The sequence below is a fragment of the Caretta caretta genome, chromosome 7 (genome assembly GCF_965140235.1).
Source record: "Caretta caretta isolate rCarCar2 chromosome 7, rCarCar1.hap1, whole genome shotgun sequence".
Lineage (NCBI taxonomy): Eukaryota > Metazoa > Chordata > Testudines > Cheloniidae > Caretta > Caretta caretta.
In genome coordinates, this window is record NC_134212.1 from 6,429,325 (window position 1) to 6,450,354 (window position 21,030).

Genomic DNA, 21,030 nt, shown 5'->3' on the forward strand with positions numbered 1-21,030 from the left:
TATCCAGCTTCTCGTCCACTGTCACCCCTAGGTCCTTTTCTGCAGAACTGCTGCCTAGCCATTCGGTCCCTAGTCTGTAGCGGTGCATTGGGTTCTTCCGTCCTAAGTGCAGGACCCTGCACTTATCCTTGTTGAACCCCATCAGATTTCTTTTGGCCCAATCCTCCAATTTGTCTAGGTCCCTCTGTATCCTATCCCTACCTTCCAGTGTATTTACCTCTCCTCCCAGTTTAGTGTCATCTGCAAACTTGCTGAAGGTGCAATCCACACCATACCTCCAGAACATTAATGAAGATATTGAACAAAACCGGCCCCGAGACAGACTCTTGGGGCACTCCACTTGATACCGGCTGCCAACTAGACATGGAGCCATTGATCACTATCCGTTGAGCCTGACAATCTAGCCAGCTTTCTATCCACCTTATAGTCCATTCATCCAGCCCATACTTCTTTAACTTGCTGGCAAGAATACTGTGGGAGACAGAGTCAAAAGCTTTGCTAAAGTCAAGGAACAACATGTCCACTGCTTTCCCCTCATCCACAGAGCCAGTTGTCTCGTCATAGAAGGCAATTAGGTTAGTCAGGCATGACTTGCCCTTGGTGAATCCATGATGACTGTTCCTGATCACTTTCCTCTCCTCTAAGTACTTCAGAATTGATTCCTTGAGGACCTGCTCCATGATTTTTCCAGGGACTGAGGTGAGGCTGACTGGCCTGTAGTTCCCAGGATCCTCCTTCTTCCCTTTTTTAAAGATGGGCACGACATTAGCCTTTTTCCAGTCGTCCGGGACCTCCCCCGATCGCCATGAGTTTTCAAAGATAATGGCCAATGGCTCTGCAATCACATCTTCCAACTCCTTTAGCACTCTCGGATGTGACGCATCCGGCTCCATGGGCTTGTGCTCGTCCAGCTTTTCTAAATAGTGGCATGTGAGTTACCACAAGATTCTGTGGTGTTTAGGTTCCAATTCAACTGTCCATCCCTACTCTGATGAAAAGGGACAGATTTAAACATGTGTTTAAGTGCTTTGCTGAATCAGGCCCTTAGTGAGTGATGCACACCTCTACTGGGTTTTAAGTTAAGTGGACTGTTTTGTATGCCTTTGTTATAACGATTAGTAGATACACTATGCAAGCTTAGCAGTGAATGTTTTTTTTAAGTGGGCACACACAGGGCTGGATTCTCCACTCCAGCAGTTTCTTGCTGCTGTAACTCCACAGATATCCATGTAGTAATAGCAGCGTCAAACGGGTATAAAGGAGCAAAGGATCAGCCCCACTGGGTTTGCTGTGACCAAGGGGATGGCAAGAAGGGGGAGACAGTGTGGGAATAAGAGTAGAAAAGGAGAGAAGCCAAAAGGAAAGGGAAGCCAAGGAGGGAGGAGAGGAGAGGGAGGATGGGGGCAAAGCTTTTGGGCAGCCGTTGCCAGGCTAGGGAGGGGTGGGATGCAGGTGGAACAAACTGTCAGGGGCAGCACAGAGGGTGATGAGAATAGCCAAGATTCCAGTCTGAGAGCTGAAGGATTTGGGTTACGTCAACAGGCTGGGAAGTGACTGCTTCTGAGGGCCCAAGGAGGTCTTTCTTGGACTGGTGGCCCCTAACTTACTCCTTGCAACGTTCAGTGCTGCTAGGTATGCCCACGGGGCAATAGAATGCTGGGCTTAGCAGCCTGGGTGGGTCCCACAGCATTTCTCCCCAGGCACTTCCTCAGTCCTCACCCTTTTCACGCCCTCCAACAGCTCCCCTATTCCCTGGTCTCCTCTATGATGTTAGGAGTGGTCTGCACATTTACTGGTATGTTTTCCTCTAACACACTAACTCGGCAAAAGGATCCATGCACACGCTTAACTATAACCCACAGGAGTAAGTCCCATGGGAGTTATAAAGTGTGAGTCAATGTGGTTAAAGTTAAGCACGCGCTTAAGCGCTTTGCTGGATTGGGACTTCAGAGGACTTTTGCCTTTGAGTTCAGAGGAGCCTGGATTTCACCCACATTCTTTACCAGATGCAGAAGTGCAACTTAGCATGAATCTCATAGGGAACCGTAACTGTATCCTACCATCTCACTTTGTGCTCTTCATGTACGATTTTGCAATGTAGCAGTGTGTAGCTACAATCCAGTCTTTCACGCTCACAATGTTTGAGATTTGGTTTTTACATAGATTCATTATCAAGGTTTTTAAAACCTATAAACGAAACCATCACAACCAAAAGTAAAAACACACAGTAAAAGGGCAAAGCCATGTTTCAAGAGGTCTACCATTTTATAAACCAATTTAGCCCACAACTATTAAGAGCTTTTCTGTCAAAAGAATGGGAGTATTTTCTCCACTATAATCATATCAGCCTGTATTCTAGGTTAATGGAGATGAATATTACTGCCAGATTTTGTTCTTTCCCTGCATGTAATCTAATGCCAGATGGTTCTGAAAAGGTATTAAAGCTCCTACTTTCATGACCTCTCTGAGGTTTTTATCATTAGAACTTCAGTATAATTCAAGAGAGGCTTTACTCGGCCCTGACCATAAATCCCCCTAATGAGGAACTGAAGCCACAAAGCAAAATACTCTGGTTAATTCCAGTTTTTCCCTCTGTGACAAATAGGTGAGAATTTACAATAATGGGGAGCATTTTAAACAACATCAGTGAAAAACATGGAAATTAAAAGTCCAGGTCAACAGTTCAAGCTGCTCCACGGGGTGGGAAACACAGCAAACGGATCCAACATCTTTTATTGGGCCCGACATTCCAAGCTTGTGTCACCCTTCCTCATGCTGAGTAATAGTTACTCTGGGAGTAAACCAGGGGGACTGTTTGTGGAGCAAGCTAGGTAAAAGTGACAAAGGTGGGACCGTAATTATGCCAAAGCATAGCACATCTACACAAGTACCTGTGGCTTCAGTAACATTGTCTCTGCAAGAGCAGCAAAGTCCCCAGAATGTAAATCTGATGTATAAATTAAAGGCACGAAAACAGAAAAAGTAACCCCAGATTTTGTGGACAATATGTATGGACTTAGATTTAAGCAGGAGATTTTCATAGGCACAGATAGGCACCCATATCCCATTGATATTTACTGGGACTTGTGTCCCTAACAGCCTTTTGTGTCTTTTAAAAACTGCCCCTAGTTTAATGGGGAGCCCTTTTCTCCTTTAGTTGAGAGAAAGCAGGTGCTACTTTACCCTGATCACTGCAAAATATAATTTTCATATATTCATGAGTGTAACAGGCAATAAGGACTCATAATACACACAAAAAGCTCCCCTACATTAAAATAACATTATTAAGTTTTCAAAGTTGCACACTCAAAAGTTAAGAAATGCCAGAATGGAGGTTGCCAGTGCTGTGCCTCTATTAAGGATAACTAGCAGATTTCAGGCGTGCCAATCAGAGACCCTTGATAAGCATAACCATAAAAAAAGAGGGGTGGGAGGGGGAGAAGGACAAGCTTTTCCTTACAGTACTTTTGAAAACAAAAACAGATTTACAAAACAAGGGAATTTAAAGCAATTCTGCTCCTGATGTGCCTCCATTAAAATAAAGTCCTCCAAAATGTAGAAATAGGAAGGGCCAAACAGAAAGAGCAGTAAGTTTTTGCTATAATATTTGCCTACCATCTCCAGACTGGGTTACAGCTAATGGTAATCCAAATCAGCTGAAAGGCAGCATGATCTAGTGCCATGTTTCTCAACAACCGGTCCATGGACCAGCGCTGATCCCTGAGATCTCCCTGACACAGTTTAGGAAGGCAGCAAGCTGCTCCCTGGTATCAAAAAGGTTGAGAAACACTGATCTAGTGGGTATGGCACTGGACTGGGAGTTAGGAGACCAGTGTGCTCCTCCCGGCTTTGCCACTAACCTGCTAGGTGAACTTGGGCAAGGCACTTCTCCACCCAGTGCCTCTGGTTCTCCTCCCACGCTTTCTCTAGATTGTAAATAATTTGGGGCATGGTCTGTCTTTTGCTATACATGTGTACAGTGCCTAGAACCCTGGTCTTCGCTGGGACCTCTAGGTGCTACCGTAATACACATAGTAACAGCTACCAGAAAAATAAAGTCATTCTTGTTAAATAAAAATATAAAGTGGAGTGAATTATTTTCATTTGCAGTTTGACTTTCAAATCTGTAATCAGACCCATTTCCATATCATTAAAAGACACATCACTGTTTTTTCCTGTTAGTCCTTCATTAGATTGTGGCAATTGACCAGGAAAATCCATGAATTATTATTTTACATAACTAAATATTGGCGCAGATAGATTACTGCAAATTAAAAGCACCTCTGTGTTCTGGAAATAACCAGATAAAAAGGTCTCTGATTAAACATGATATCTGGAAATACAAGCAGGGTGTGTTCCTTAAACAGATCGTTGGATGCTAGTAACATACCCTGAGCACCCAGTCAAGGTCGGCAAAAACAACCAATTTAATCAGCAGAGTATGTTTTTGACCAGAAACATCTGATATAGGAAAAGAAACAGGAGTAGAATCACTGCCAATAGAAGAAATTAATGCATTCTTCTTACACAAAGGTTAACTATGAATGAATATAAAAATACAAATGCCACAGGTGGAAGTATGCTCTCACCTAGCCATAAAGTGGCTTTCAAATATCTAATAAACATTTTGAGATACATTGGACAATTCCATTCTCCCAAAATAAATGTTTTGAAGTTAGCAAAATGAGAACTCGAATTTTCACCATTTGTGTAACAGACATGAACAACAACAGAAGCCGGAATCCATGCAGATGTAGTGATTGACCCTCACCTGGACTGAATAGGCAAAACGTCCATTGACTTCAATGGTGCTACACTGATTTCAATGTAATTTATTGGTTTATCGTTTTTTTCCTTGAAGAGCCAATGCTGATTTCTCCACACCTGACACACTTAGCTCAGGCTCATTACGATAAGTTTATATTTGTTAATTTTCTATCTGTCCCATTACGGGTCACAGCTGTAGCCTCAACGGTGTCTCTAATGGTGACAACAGATGTAGACATTTGAAAATCAGTTGCCCATTATCAGTATTGTCACTCAATTGTTTTAGGAAATATATCATCACTCTCTGAAGTTCCTCTTCTCACAATGGTCCCTTGTATTAAATTTGATCTGGGGGAGGATTTTTCTTTGTAGGTAGGTGGCTAGCTAAAGGATATTGATTCATTAACATCTGATGTCGGCTGCTTGAGTCACTACAGTCACTCACATTCATTTTTCCATTTCTTGTTCTGAGTCATCTCTAGTAATCCAGCCAGGTACCAAAGGAAAATCCAACAGAGTGACCTAGGACCAAATAAAATGTAATTCTCTCTCTCATATACCTGTGTCCCCACCCCCACCTTTTTTTTTTTAAGGAAGATTTAAAAAATATACTGCTGCCAAATAAAGAACAATGTCACATATTAAACTCTCATTTGCAATAAACTTCTCTCTTCCCCAAAAATCTCCCCAAATTATCAGACCATCTGCAATAAAGTTGCATTATTCATGCTCCTGATGTGACAATAGGGAGGGGAGGAATAGGCATCTTTCAATTATTTCATACTCTTTCTAGGCTTCATCCAAAGACCACTGAATAAAAGTCCACAGCAAACTCTCAGCAGCAGCAATCTGCATATTTCTGTCACCAGTAGATTTCAAGTTTTCATCCAGATTGGCTTTATTATGACTTCAGCTGCCAGGACACCGGGGGATGGGATGGGATGGAAGGTGACCAGCTGTGTCCAGTCACAGCAGTAACAATCAATCCTCTCTTCTCCAGTAACAGCAGTGTCATTATATTATTTTAAGGTATTGTAAGCATACCTTTAGTTCCAGTGAGTCACGGAATAACTGAGAGAAGTTGATTCCTTGTCAATTTCCACAGCATCATTCTACCAAAACCTATTTCCTCTGAAATAAGTTGGGATGGGTGAACCAGTTCTGATAATTTGACCCAACCCTTCTATCAGAATTGGGACTGAATGAAACCAGAATTATTTTTTCAGCTTATAAAATGTGGTTAATTTTCAAATAAAACAATTTTTTATGGTATAACAGAGCACTTTTGGTTCCTGGCAGAAGGAAAGAAACCCTATGAAACCCACTCTCTCATGGTATCTGTGACCCATCTGAAACCAACAAGCCTTGGAAATCTTAGTGAGGAAGAAAAGGGTTGGGGGGTTTTTTGGTGAGATTTCCAATCTAAACAGGTGCAGATACACTCAGATGATCATCTGCATCAGATTTCCGACACTTGCAAGGTTCATCTATCAATAGGAATGACTTTTGTTGTTTTTACAGGCCTTTTCTCTCCTCTAGGTATCCATCTACATGTCTGATTAAAGGGAAGGGGCTTGTGTAAATGAACAAAGAAGCAAACAGATCCACTAGGGAGCCACCCTCATGCTCAGGCTTGACAAATTCCAGATTTCCATAGGAAAGATTATTTTAATTAACCATCTAATTCTGGAGCACTAGTTTGAAATAACAGGGAATCTTCAAAAAGTCTAGGAATGCCGACGCTTTTCTCAGACAGCTGCAAGGAGAAAAGCAAGCAAACAAACAAAACCAAATACCGTTTTGGTTCTGTTACTTTAACTACTTTGAGAATATTGCTGCAAAACAGCTCCCAAGTTTTTTCACTAAATGCTTTGTGCTGTAAAGAAACATACAACATCTTTGTCTTTCAGAACAGCTTTCTCAAATCACACCGGAGTTTATTTTATTACGTTAATATGCTGTATATTTCTTTTGCTCTAGGTCTTTGATAGCGACTCAAGGTTAGTCAGTGTTGCTGAGTAGTTACAAGTTCTGGTTACATGTGTGCGTTGTAACTGCGCATGGGTTAATACTTCACAAAGGCAGCAATTACTGACCAGAAGTAATTACAATATAACTTTAAGAGGAACTATGTTATAGTCTCATTACTTTATATTGCACTCATTTGCATCAGCCACAAGCATATTTCGCCATTCCTGAAAGCCCGAATGAATAAAGACCTGGGCGAATATATAGGAATACTGATACTTTTCTGAGTTAATGCATGTAGGCCATGAGTTTAGCTGTGATTCATTTCAGCTGCCATATTAAATGGCTAATAAATTAATTTATACCGCAGCATCTGCTTGCTGGAATATATACTGTAAGTGTTGTGTGCTTTTATTGCTGCTCGGTATTTGTTGCTCAAAAGATATTTGAAAAGTACCATCTCAATCTGTAACTCCTGAAACTGCCAGCAGAGAGCAGGTGATGGCACAGATACAGACATAATGGTATCCCTTAGGGGAAGCGAAAATCCTGGAGCTATGTGGTCAGCTGCTGAGGACTGGTTGCCACCATCCCTTGCTTCCTCTTCATATGGTTCTGAGATAATCATTGTGAATGCTGGCCAGAAGTAGCTCAAGAGGGAGAGGTTACGCTGCTAAAGGTGGCAATTGCACCTTAGCCCCTTTGGGAAAGACTGGAAGACTGAGTTAAAGGAGTAGGCTTCTCAGTTGGCATCTTATGGTCTCCTGACTATGAAACTGCTACAGGAGATTCCTGCCAATATGGACACATCATCCATGGTTAAAGAAAGAGAAATAAGGAAAAGACACCTGCACAGATTCAGTCCAGGCAGTTTGAGAGGCTGCATAGAAGAAGCTCTTAGAGAAACCTGAGGGGAAAAGTTTCAGAGTAGCAGCCATGTTAGTCTGTATTCGCAAAAAGAAAAGGAGGACTTGTGGCACCTTAGAGACTAACCAATTTATTTGAGCATAAGCTTTCATGAGCTACAGCTCACTTCATCGGATAAGTGAACCTCTGGAAATTACAGGTTTCAGAGGAACAGCCGTGTTAGTCTGTATTCGCAAAAAGAAAAGGAGTACTTGTGGCACCTTAGAGACTAACCAATTTATTTGAGCATGAGCTTTCGTGAGCTACAGCTCACTGAAGTGAGCTGTAGTTCACGAAAGCTCATGCTCAAATAAATTGGTTAGTCTCTAAGGTGCCACAAGTACTCCTTTTCTTTCTGGAAATTACAATGTCCTTGTCATGAAGGCTATCTAAGTGAACCTCAAAGCCCAGTCTGGATTGCATGGAGGAGAATGCAGGCAGGCCCCAACACAGAGACCTTGAGTCAGAAGACTCATTCACCTCCCAGACTCCAAAGTGGACTCCCTCAGATCCCTGCAATGAGGAATGGGTCCTGTGCAGAAGCTGGAAGTGCATCAGCACTGAGGGCCTCAAAATATTTGCAAAGAGGGTAAAGGCAAGATGGAGTCCTAGGGATCAGTATCAATGGAGGAGTCAGAGACGTCTTCAGAACCAAGGAATTTGGACAGATTCTTTGTCACAGAGCAGGCCAGCTCCCAAACACCCCCCTTGTGGCCAGGTGTGGATATACAGTCACCCTGCCTCCATTTCCCCACTTCTCAGGGCTCTCAATCAAACTACCACAACAAACTCTTCTCTGGTGCAGTGCACCACTCCTTGGGGCTGTATTTATTAACATACTAAAATCATTCCTGAAATCAAACTCTCAGAAATCCCCACCACATCCATACTCTGTCTCTCTTTCCACTGGGGGGTCTCCCAGACTTTCTCTGTCTGAAACCCTTTCCCCTGAAAACTCAGGGTTTCCATCCCAGGTGTGGCAGGCAGGGCTAATTGTACAGGGCTGGTTTAAATGGTCTCAGTACAAAAGGAAGGCTTGGAACCAAGTATGACCTTTCAGGCCAACAGTGTAAAGGCCCAGTGTACCAAACAACCATCTGGAGAATAGCCTTCTCTGAGGCAGCAGGTAAGTGCATCCAACTTTGGGAGGATGGAAGGGCACAAATCACACTGCTTAGACATGTTCTTTTTCTCCAGGCCTTTTGTATTCAGTGTGATGACCCCAGAAGCAATCCAGCAATGATCCACAAATCCAGATTATACAAGAGCAAAGTCGCTATCCAAAATTGCCCAGCTACCAAGAATCTATTGAAAATGTCTCAACCACAAGAACAAAGCTAACAGGAGATTTCTGGGTGAAAACCAAGAAAGATTCTGTGGTCATGGAGCAAGGGTCCCTGTGCTCATAGCCAGCTTTGGAATTGGAAGAACTGAAGAGGTTAGGGACAGGGTGACTTCTTATAACCACATCACCTAATGTTTGATGAGAAGAGGGATTAATGAGATCACTTCTGAGGTCCTGGTCATTACTGCATAACTAGAAGATTCCTGAAGCTCAAGAGCCCTGGGGAACACATCCAACAAGTGGAAATATTCAGAGGTTACCTCAGGGACTAATTTCTTTTCCTATATAAATTAAATGAACGTCTGAAGAATGCACCAATTTGTAGAACACATGTTGGTGAGCTCAGTAAATTCTGTCATTCTCAAGAAGAGTGATAAGCATAAAAATAAAAGGCTGATTACTAGTTCAGAGAGAACACTGAGGTTCAAATGGTTAGAATAACATATAGACGATGGTTAAAGACGAACATCATCATCAAGTACCACATTTTATTGTGATTCTTGTAACCACAAATGACCGGCCCTCCTTTTTTTCTTTCTTGGTTGAGTGTAGGGATGAGTTATGGGCTGTGGTGGCAATTTAACATTTTGTATTTGGTATGATCATTTGAAAAAAGTAGAGTACAAAAGGATATGATAATTGGAAACAGGAGTTATTTTGGTACAAAGCAGGAATGAACTAAAACTTGTATTTTCTTTGCAGATCATGCAAATGAAAAATAAGCTTAAATTTGAAAAGTAATTCAAGGAAATACATTTTGATTTGTGTCATCAGTAGCGCTGGCTGGAGTTAACCAAATACTGCAGAATTTCAGGTCCAATACCTGGTCTCTGTGGCAATGATGTAACCCCACTGGGTGTCGGTGAGATTAAACTCTAGCCCTCAGAGTTGAAGGAAGGGGTGGAATTAAGGAAGGATATGTATGATCTGGGCCCAGATACCAATTGAGTTCAGTGGGAGTTTTGCCTGCATACAGACCTAAAGGTCAGGCCTGTAATTACCAAAAAATCATTTTTATCCTTTCATTCTGTGGTAAGAGAAACTAAAGGAAAAACAAATACCTATAATAACTTCAAAATGTTGGGCTTTGTCGTTATTCTCTATTTAGTGTAAACAATCTTTTCTGAAGTTCTAAAGCTGCATTTACACGAAAATGTTTTCCAGCGAGGAAGCATATATTTTAAGAATCACAGTTCAAAGCACATAAAACAACGTATCAGTTTAGTGGACTATGGATAATCTTGTATATCTTTTCATTTTAAAGCGGATGACATACGATACTTTTAAAATACATATAGTCGGGATACAAAAGAAACAGAATATGGCAACAACAATTGATAGGTTTCATTTTGTCTCTGGTATTTTCCTGATTTTGTTTGGTTGAATTTACATATTTTATTATGCAATTTGATTTTCCTATTCCTTTGGAAACAGACTGTGCAATAAACCAGCAAAACAGTAGATACATTTTGGTAGTGTGACAATTACAGGTTACTAAATTAAAGTTCTGTCTTACCCTTACTATACATTCCTTTAAATGTATCCTCATAGGAAGCAAACTAACCATAAATTAGTTACAGTGCTATTACAGCTGAGTTTAATTTTAGTCTCTCAGCAAGTTGTTATGGGTCCCTGGCCTAGGTCACTCCTGAGGAAATTTGAAAACTCTGGTATGATTTATGAATATTACTATATTATTAAGTAATACAAAAGTCCACAGAGACTACAAGCAAATATAAACCCATGGTTAGTTCAGTTCCAATAAAAAATTAGTTTCTCATAGCACAATAAACATTTAAACCAATGTTTAATTATTCAGTTGTTTTATTCTGTAACTTACTACTTACTTTTGAAAACTTGAGCCAAGCAAAATGTCAGACCCAGTGCATTTTTGTTCAGATAAAGTTTGCTAGCAGTTAACATTATTTTGCATGGATTGCTTCCAACAGCAGTTCTCCTGTTGCAGCAGGACAGTGGGGTGGGAGGAGGTATTGTTTCATATTCTCTGTGTGTATATAAAGTCTGCTGCAGTTTCCACGGTAAACATCTGATGAAGTGAGCTGTAGCTCACGAAAGCTCATGCTCAAATAAATTGGTTAGTCTCTAAGGTGCCACAAGTACTCCTTTTCTTTTTGCGAATACAGACTAACACGGCTGTTCCTCTGAAACAGCAAATAAGATAATTCTCTCTCTCTCTCTCTCCTCCCCCCACATATCTGTTACAGATAGAGTGAGCAATTAATGTACCCAGTGTATTTAGCTTATTTTTAAATTAAATTATCAATTTGTGTGTGCTTTTTAATTTACTCAGTGGAGAGATTGTGAACTGTTCACTGCAAATATTCTATCCTCAGTATTCAAAATTCAAGCTGTTATTCAGTTGTGATTGGTCATGTGAATCACATGGTATGTTTCTATTCTGACTGGATCAGCATAACCTCTACAGGGAAGTGAGCTATTCCTTTATTTGTTTAGAATCATACTTTACTCAGTAAGTCGTTCCAGTGCTATTGTTCACCATCTGACCTACAATTAGAAGAAAGGGCCAAAGAAGCTGCAAGCTAGGGTGAAGTTGCAGATAAATAGAATTAGGGAATTTTAGGTTGGTATTTGTAGGAGAGATCATGAAATATTCACAAATGACATTATTGTGTCAAAGTTTGAGAGTGACTGACACTGTACCTTCTCTCCCTTGGCTACTCTACTTGTAATGTTGGATCTTTCCCCTCTAACTTCTGACTATCTTCAGTTTATAAGCTCCTAGGGTTACCTAGGGAGGTGGTGCAATCTCCATCCTTAGAGGTTGACAAAGCCCTGGCTGGGATGATTGAGTTGGTGTTGGTCCTGCTCTGAGCAGGGGGTTGGACTTGATGACCTTCTGAGGTCTCTTCCAACCCTAATCTTCTATGATTCTGTGATTTCTTTGTTTCTTCTTCCTGTCTGGAAAATGCCCAGCACATTTTGGGCATTACCAGGAACAAATGACAACAACATGTACATTACTGTGTGTGTGACTGTAATTGCTGATCCAGCTCTAGTCAATTTGCAAAACATTTATGAAAAACAAGGAATTGCCCTAGCACTGTTGGGTGTAAGGTGAAGACTAACTAGGTGGTATCAAGTCTAACATAATACACAATTTTCCCTGGTGCTGAATACATTCATATTATTCATTTTGCCCATTTCTCCCCTCTTTGACTCTAATGCACCCATTTCCTTGACCGTGCACAACCTCTTGGGTGTAGTGTACAGCAGCCACTAACTGATCTATGCTATATGCAGAAACCCAGGCTGGGCAATACCACTGAGGGCAGACCCGCAGCTGGTGTAAATTGTTAGAGTTGCACTGACTTCAGTGGAGCGCTGACTGTTAACAACAGCAGAGGATCTGCCCTCAGGTTTGTATTCCGATACATTAAAGCACTGTATGATACAGCTGTCTTGTTTGAAGTGTGGGGCAATCCAATTTGCATGCTATTTTAAACATTGGTAAAATACAGGCCTTTAGCTCTCCAAAAAAATCAGTCCGAGGAGTGGGGTGTATTAAAGCCACAGAAAATGTCAATGCCAAGAAATTATGGGGGTGTGAAAAACCACTACACGTTCATCTTTAAATTCAAATGCGGTGCTTACATTTATTCCAAACAATGTTCAAGGAGGGCAGCAGGGAAACTGAGCACTGCCCTCCCACTATTTACATACTTTAAGTGTCACATATAGGGCTGTAGGTTTGAGCGCAGAAAGGCGTCGCTTTGTTTGGTTTCTCATTCCCAGTGGCCTGCCTCTTCCCCCGGAATTCATTACAGAGCATTGTTCTGTTCTATGCAGCAAAAAAGATGTGGCATTTTACTTCCTCTCTCCAAAGGGAATTTTAGCAGAAGTGATTCGTAGCATACACTAGGGATGAATGTAAAGAAAAGCCACAGCTTGGGACCACAAAGGATTTTGTCAGACCGGTTGAATAGGAAATGCTTCTGGCTTTCAAGCTGCAGAAACTTGTGGGAGGTTGTGGAAGCCAATTACGGGTGAGCCCGCAGGCTTCTTGGGCTGATTTTCGAGAAATGTTTGGGTTGAATTGGGTTTGGGTTGATTTTCAAGAAATGTTTGGGTTGAATGTAGGTTCAGAATGATGCTGTTGGGTTGTTGATAACAAGCCTGACTAATATAAAGTCATGGCTTGTGAAATTATTTGAAAGAATGGAGTTTTGTAAATATTTATTTTAATGCTGTTATCTAAGATCTTACTGAAAATGACTGGCAAATCAAGGAATATCCCTATAAATCTACTTGGTATATACCCCATGCGTTGTCACAGTTACTTTGGAAACTATTACATATGATATTGAAAACAAACATGCAACTGGATTTTAAATCTTCTACACAGTGGAAGGATATTATAAAACCAGCTTCAGTGATGATATTTGGGAAAAATAAAAGTTTATGCATATTAAAATGCCTCCTTAAAAGGTTAAATGGATAGATTAGGTTAAATCTTTTGACTGAGATTCAAGTAGTTTGAAGGAACTACTGAGCTGCCAGCAGCTTGAACTGCAGTGAACTAATATGAACGTCATGCAAATTCTGAAGTTTGCCAAAATTGCTGCTCGGGCTAGAACTTGTAGTAACAAGATTGACGGAAAACTGCCAATAAGAGCAGTCTCTGGCAACCTCTGAACTGCAGCTGGAAATGCCTTTTCTTAGGTTGCTCTGAAGTTAGAACATGATTGCAGCAGCTTATCAATAAACAATCTGTATACAACAGGAGAATAAAAGTAGCCAAACTAGTCGGAAAGCAACTCAACATCCCGAAAATCCCAAAGCAACGTTAAGCCCTGAGTGGAACTGTAAGCTGCTTGTGAGAAAAGTGTATTGGGGCTGAAGTTAGGTCCATCCAGTCTTGACTGTGGTTTAGGAAACTCCATAGAATGAGAAGAGATTAAGGTTTATTGGTTCGTTTTAAGACTGTGGCATCATTAGTTTGTGTGGCATTTCATACACAAGTCAGACAGGGTCCCTGCTCTGAAGAATATATAATCTAAGGCCCCAGGACTGCAATCAGAGCCATGTGGGTCTATATGAAAAGAACATTAAATACTGAAGTAACTAGGTATCCACATGGCAAAATTTTTGAATCAGCTAAGCTACATATGAAAAAGCCCTCGCCGGCTCTCTGCCAATTTCAGGCTTGCTCCAGCCACCACATATTCTAGTATTTTGGCCAGTCTCGTTTTCTAATCTCTGAAGTGACTGAGTAGTCACTGCTTCTTCCCTTGGGAAAGTATTCCCCATTTCACCATCAGGAAGTCTTCCCTGATACTTGGCCAACATTGAGATAACAAACGTTTAACAAGCAAGAAGAGACATGGGGCCATAGCTGAAGTGGTGGGGGGAGAGGTGGGAATATAAAACAAGAAGAAAGGGACAACTGGCTCTTGGGAGGGCATATTGACAAAATAATATATTGACTTTTTTGTTTCTGTTTCACGTTTTGCTCTGTTTCTAGAGATGCTAAGTTGCATGAACAATAAAAATGGATATATCAACAGACTTTCCTTAGGGAAAAAATGCACTGTAGTACAGTATTGTACAGTAATTATCCAAACAACTACATCTTGTAAGAGTGCTACTGGGGTCTTTGGGGTGACTGCTGTCAAATACCATAGCATTTCTCTAAGGTTTTCTCTGGCATCCAAAATACATAACCGTATCATGCAGAGCGGGCTTTATAGTTTCTGGCAGCATAGAGGATTTAATTCTCTTCTTATTTACCCAGGTGTCAATCAGAACCAACTCGAATGAAGTAAGCAGAATTACAATACTGTAAGCCTGGTGTGTGTAAGGGGGGAATTGGACCACAGACACACAGTAGGCATGTTCAAAGTCTTAACAGCTGTAACAGCGTAGCTCCGCCAATACGAACATTACATCATCTTTCTAAAAGAGTCACTCCCATGCTAGTAGAATGACAGATAGATTTACACTTCTTCTCTTCCTCCTGATTTCTGTCTCTGACCTGGTTTCACAGTCATCCCAGTGGAAGATCACCAATGACAGGAGCCCACTACTAGATGCGTTGGATCACTTGGAGATTATCCTCTGTACAAAGGCAGCACCTAACCAATAAGCATAGGGGGGAGGCATAGCTCAGTGGTTTGAGCATTGGCCTGCTAAACCCAGGGTTGTGAGTTCAATCCTTGAGGGGGCCATTTAGGGATCTGGGGCAAAAATTGGGGATTGGTCCTGCTTCAAGCAGGGGGGTTGGACTAGATGATCTCCTGAGGTCCCTTCCAACCCTAACCTTCTATGATTCTATGAAGTCAGGTACACAGTAGCGCACACATTTTTGTGCCATGGCCTAGAGCATAATTCATTTCTTTTCTTAGACCAGGCCCAAATGGACCCCTTCCCCAGATGTGCAGGCCGTTGCAGGATCAGGCCATTCATACTTAAGGGTGTGTCTATACTGCAAGCGGAGGTGTGATTGTAGCACAGGTAGCAAGAGAGCAAGGTAACAATATGAAGACGTGTTTCAGAGTAACAGCCGTGTTAGTCTGTATTCGCAAAAATATGAAGATGTGGAGGCATGGGCTTCAGCACAGGCTAGTCCCCACAGTACAAGCCCACCAAGGACCCTGGGTACATAATGAAGTGGTTAGCATGCTCTGAACTCCATGCTGCCTTGTCATCACTTCTCTTGTTAACTAGGCTAGGTGGATTAGAGCTAGCATGGTACGCCTACCCACGCTGTACTCAGAGCTTCACTTGCAATGTAGACATACCTTAAATGTTCTGGGGAACAGATCCATTCCCTCTGTTGGAGTAAGAGGCAGATATTTGATGCCCACGGTGATTTGGAGAGCTAAATCAGGGTGCATGGTACACAACTCAATGGCCTCAGGAATTATAAGGAACCTAACTAGCATTAGGACCTTACTAGAACAGAGTTATTTGAAGCTTGGACCCTCGCCTGGTCATTTGAACTGTACTGTCTGTCTGTTTCAGTTGGCAAGTACCTCAGGGCAGGGACTGTCTCTCTCTTTAGTCATTGAACAATATCAAGTACACTGTTGGCCCTAAATACAATACAGATAACAAAATCACCCAGCGAAAGGTCCAGGGACCATTAGTCCTTTCAGAGTGGTCTGCTGGAGGTCACTCACGGAGATGGTTTAGTGACAGCCATCAGGCTGTCTGTCAGAGATGTCACACAGCCTCTTTGGGAGAGACTAAACTGTCCAGACATGATACTGGAGTGGATGTCAGAAGAGTTCAGGAACACCGCTTGGGGAAGCAAAGGGAAAGGCAAAAATGAACTGAAAGAGGGAGCACAATAAATTACTTCTTTAAAAAAGAGAACACAACACGTCTTGCCAAAATATATGTGAAATCTATACATAAACACAAATGGTGCTATATATAGAATATGCAAATCAGCAAAGAGAGAGAGATGTAAGACCTTTTTAGAAATTTGGCTTGGTAGGGTGTGCTTGTGTTTTATAGTGTATGCATATACACTACCAAGCCAAATTTCTAAAAAGGTCTTACATCTATGCATGTGCATCAAAATTTGCAGACATGCCTGTTTGTGGGCACAAAAGCCATATTTGTATGTGCAAATTAGAGAGTTAGGCATGTCATTACTTGATATGAATTCACACATGCTGGATTTCCAACAAAAACAGGGCCATTGTGTGTCTAAGCTGACGTATACACACAATTACAAGCAAACAAAAACTACAAAGCAACATGCAACTAACATAAAAAGTATCTGTCACTCCAATGTACCTTAGCTTGTATGTTAGGCCTCCTTCCTCACCCTCTATCTCTCCTTATGTCTTCGAGGCTGTAAGCTCTCCGAGGCAGGAATTGTCTCCTATTCTGTTTGTATGGCACCTACCTCAATACGGCCTCAGTTCTGTTTAGGGCCCCTGGTGCAACTATATTTTCCACTCTCAGCAGAAAAATGTCAGCCCTGGATGTAAACTCGTATCCATGGTAGATTAATGATGGGAGCTAGTCAGCTGTCATTTTAGTTGAAAACAGAAGAATTTGCTGTTCTCCAACATGCAAAGAAGGAATTTCAGCCATCTTGGTATTAATGTTGGTTAACGACGATAGTTTTCTTCTACAGCACAAGCTGATGGGGAACAATATTAAGCCTTCAAGTTGTTGCAAACAGCTTGCATAGTAACTGTAATTTTTACCCCAGTAGTTCTCTATTTGTTCCCAGGGGGAGGTTTTTGTATTGTTTTGGCAGGGGTAACAATGTCCATGCCAATTATACAGGAGTGATTTAGACCATGGGCTACGAGCTAGAAAATTGAATTTATCTTCCAATTTTTCCCTTCTTCTTTCACGTTTTGTTTTCCCTAAGTAAAAAGCGCTCTCAATGGGGGAAAATAATTTTCTCACTCTGGGGTCTGATGCAAAGGCTACCAAAAATCAATGGGAATCTTTCCAGTGAATTCAGTGGCCTTTGCATCATGCCATAAGTTAGAACTAGGATGTGCAGAAGTACCGAGAACTAGAAGATAATTGGCATGGGGGGTGGAGGGGGAAGTTACTGAACATTTTCAAACTTCCATAGGTTTGATTTGAGTTTATTTAGAGCTTTGGCCAAAAGGCTGGGTCAGGTTTCATTTTATTGAGTCCAGTTTTGCCTGGTTCTTCTTTAAATATTAACACATCAAAATAGGAATCTTCCTGTGTGCATTAGGGAAAGGAGAAAACAGAGCTAAAAAAAAAGCTGGCTTTGGCATTTCTGAAACAAGGCAATGATGCAGCTACTATGCAATTAATTATGCCACAATTTTCACAGTTCCCCAGGCTGACTTTAACGTGCCCTACAGATATTTTAGTGTAAAACAATTACAACTGATATGGTCATTTGTTGTTTATGCGCACCTCATGTAGCTTGCTGAAAATCATAGAATCATAGGACTGGAAGGGACCTCCAGAGGTCATCTAGTCCAGCCCCCTGCACTCATAGCAGGACTAAGTATTATCTAGACCATTCCTGATAGGTGCTTGTCTCACCAGCTCTTAAAAAAACTCCAATGATGGAGATTCCACAACCTCCCTAGGCAATTTAAGCAAAGTTCTTCACGATACCCTCCAGTATTTGCAGAGATTTCACTGCATGCCACATGGCATCTAAAAACCTATTGACTTTTCTCCAACCCATTGTGTACGCTGTTGTACTGTCCACATGTTCTCATCTGACTCATCAGTTTAAATGACAAAGCATGCTGGGCACCTGAGTTACTTTTTAAGCCTCTAGTTATGTCAGAATGAAGAGTACATCAGCACAGCAGCTAAAGGAGAGTTCTCAGCTTATACATCGTTCAACTAACTTATTCTCTTGCCAGTTGCAGAACTGTGTAGGTGAGGCATTTCATGGCAATGGTTAGATAAGTACATTCACCCATGCTGGAGGACTGCAATTCAGTGGCCACTGGCACAACGTAAAATCGACTCGAAAGAGACGGGTGTGTGTGTGTTTTAGTAGATTATTGGGTTCCAGCAGGGGTGAAAGTAAATCGAGTGATTTACCGGTACTCTGGGGCCAGCTCTGGCCTCTGGAAGGGACGGGGCCTAGGGCGGAAGGGGCAGGGTTGAGGGGGTCAGAGCCAGCCCCAGCCCACCCTGTAAGGTAAGTCCCCCCCTGGGGTAGCAGCAGCAGCCCGGGGCTCCAGGGGCTATTTAAAGGGCCCAGGGCTGCCCTCTTCTACCGCCCTGGCCCTTTAAATAGTCGTGGGAGCCCTGGAGTAGCGGCGGCAGGGCTCCAGTGGCTATTTAAAGGCCCTGGGCGGTAGAAGCAGGGGAGCCCCAGGCCCTTTAAATAGCTGCCAGAGCTCTGCAGCCGCTACCCCAGGGCTCCAGCAGAGGGGCGCTGGAGGCAATTTAAAGGGCCTGGGGCTTCAGCCACTGCTGGGATCCCCAGGCCCTTTAAATTGCTCCATGGGGAAGCCGGGCTGCCCCAGTACGGTGCTCCGGCTCTTGCCGGTACACCGTACCGGGGCGTACCGGCTTACTTTCACCTCTGGGTTCCAGAATCCCAAAGCAGATGCCACCATCCTCTTTTGTTTTCCATTATTAGGAGACAGATTGGCCCATGGCGTTAAATACCAAAAACACTCTTAAGGATTCTGAAGGGCCAGAAGCCAGAGGACCTGTGTGCATTCAAACCAGCTGAGGATCCGACCCTAAGAATTTGACAACCTCTGCAACAGCCAGGAAACTTGGCTTTAAGTCTGCCACTTCCCCCTTCCCTGGTGCCCCTCTGTCTTGCTATTGTTTTAACTAGAGACAGGAGAACTTCCAAAGGTTTGTTGTTCAGTCAGTGCAGGCACTTAACTATAGACTTGATGCTGACTTTCCTTTCACCGATGTAAATCGGGGGCGACCCCACTGAGATCGGTGCAATTGCATCAACGTAAAACCAGAACCAAAACTGGGTAGGCTCTCGCATGAGATTTCTGGTATTTCTAATTCCCATCCTAGCCACACCAGAAATACCACAGATGCTGCCTTTCTCGTGCTATTCTGGAATTTCTGTTCCAGCCCCAAAAGGACCCAAAGTGGGAAAGCACCTAGACAAAATATTCTAAGAAAGGGTTTGGACTGAGTTTTATTCTTCCAAAACCAAACAAACAAAGGGTGACATTTAGAGGATCTAATTCTACCCCTGGCTTCAGAGGAAGGAGGCTCCAGTTGTTAAGGAGCCAGTCTGTGACTTAGGAAACCACAGCTTAATTCCCTGTTCTGCCATAAACCGCCTATATGACCTTGGGCAAATCACATACAGGATATCTAACACTGCAGCTGGGAGTGTGCTTCCCAGCGTGGGTAGACAGAGTTGAGCTAGCATGGTAAAAATAACAGTGTAGCTGGCGGTAACTCAGGTTAGACACCTACCTGCAGACCCAGGCTAGACCTGGGTAGACCAGGCTAGACACCTACCTGCAGACTCAGGCTAGCCTGGCTATACACCTATTTGTAGTGCATTAGCTCAAGCAGAGTTAGTGTGTGTCTACCTGAGCTGGGAAGTACTCTCCCAGCTGCAGTGAACATAAGAATGGCCATACTGGGTCAGACCAAAGGTCCATTTAGCCCAGTATCTTGTCTTCCGACTTTGGCCAATGCCAGGTGCTTCATAGGGAATGAACAGAACAGGGAATCATCAAGTAATCCATCCCCTGTCGCCCATTCCCAGCTTCTGGCAACAGAGGGTAGGGACACTTCAGAGCATGGTTTTGCATCCTGCCCATCTTGGCTAATAGCCATTGATGGACCTATCCGCCGTGAACTTATCCAGTTTTTTTTTTGAACAGTGTTATAGTCTTTACTTTCCAATATCCTCTGGCACAGAGTTCCACAGGTTGACTGTGCGTTGTGAGAAGAAATACTTCCTTTTGTTTGTTTTAAACCTGCTGCCTATTAATTTCATTGGGTGACCCCTAATTCTTGTGTTATGAGAAGGAGTAAATAACACTTCCTTATTTACTTTCTCCACACCAGTCATGATTTTATAGACCTCTATCATATCCCCCCTTAGTCCTCTCTTTTCCAAGCTGAAAAGTCCCAGTCTTACTAATCTCTCCTCATATGGAAACTGTTCCTTACCCAGAATTGTTTCTGTTGCCCTTTTCCATACCTTTTCCAATATATCTTTTTTGAGACGGGGCAATCACATCTGCATGCACTATTCAAGATGCGGGCAGACAGGGTTTTATATAGAGACAATGTGATATTTTCTGTCTTATTATCTATCCCTTTTCTAATGATTCCCAAAATTCTGTTTGCTTTTTTGGCTGCCGCTGCACATTGAGTGGATGTGTTCAGAGAACTATCCACAATGAATCCAAGATCTCTTTCTTTGAGTGGTAATAGCTAATTTAGACCCCATCATTTTGGATGTATAGTTGAGATTATGTTTTCCAATGTGCATTACTTTGCATCTGTCAACATTGAATTTCATCTGCCATTTTGTTGCCCAGTCATCCAGTTTTGTGAGACTTACTCACTCTGGGTATGTCTACACT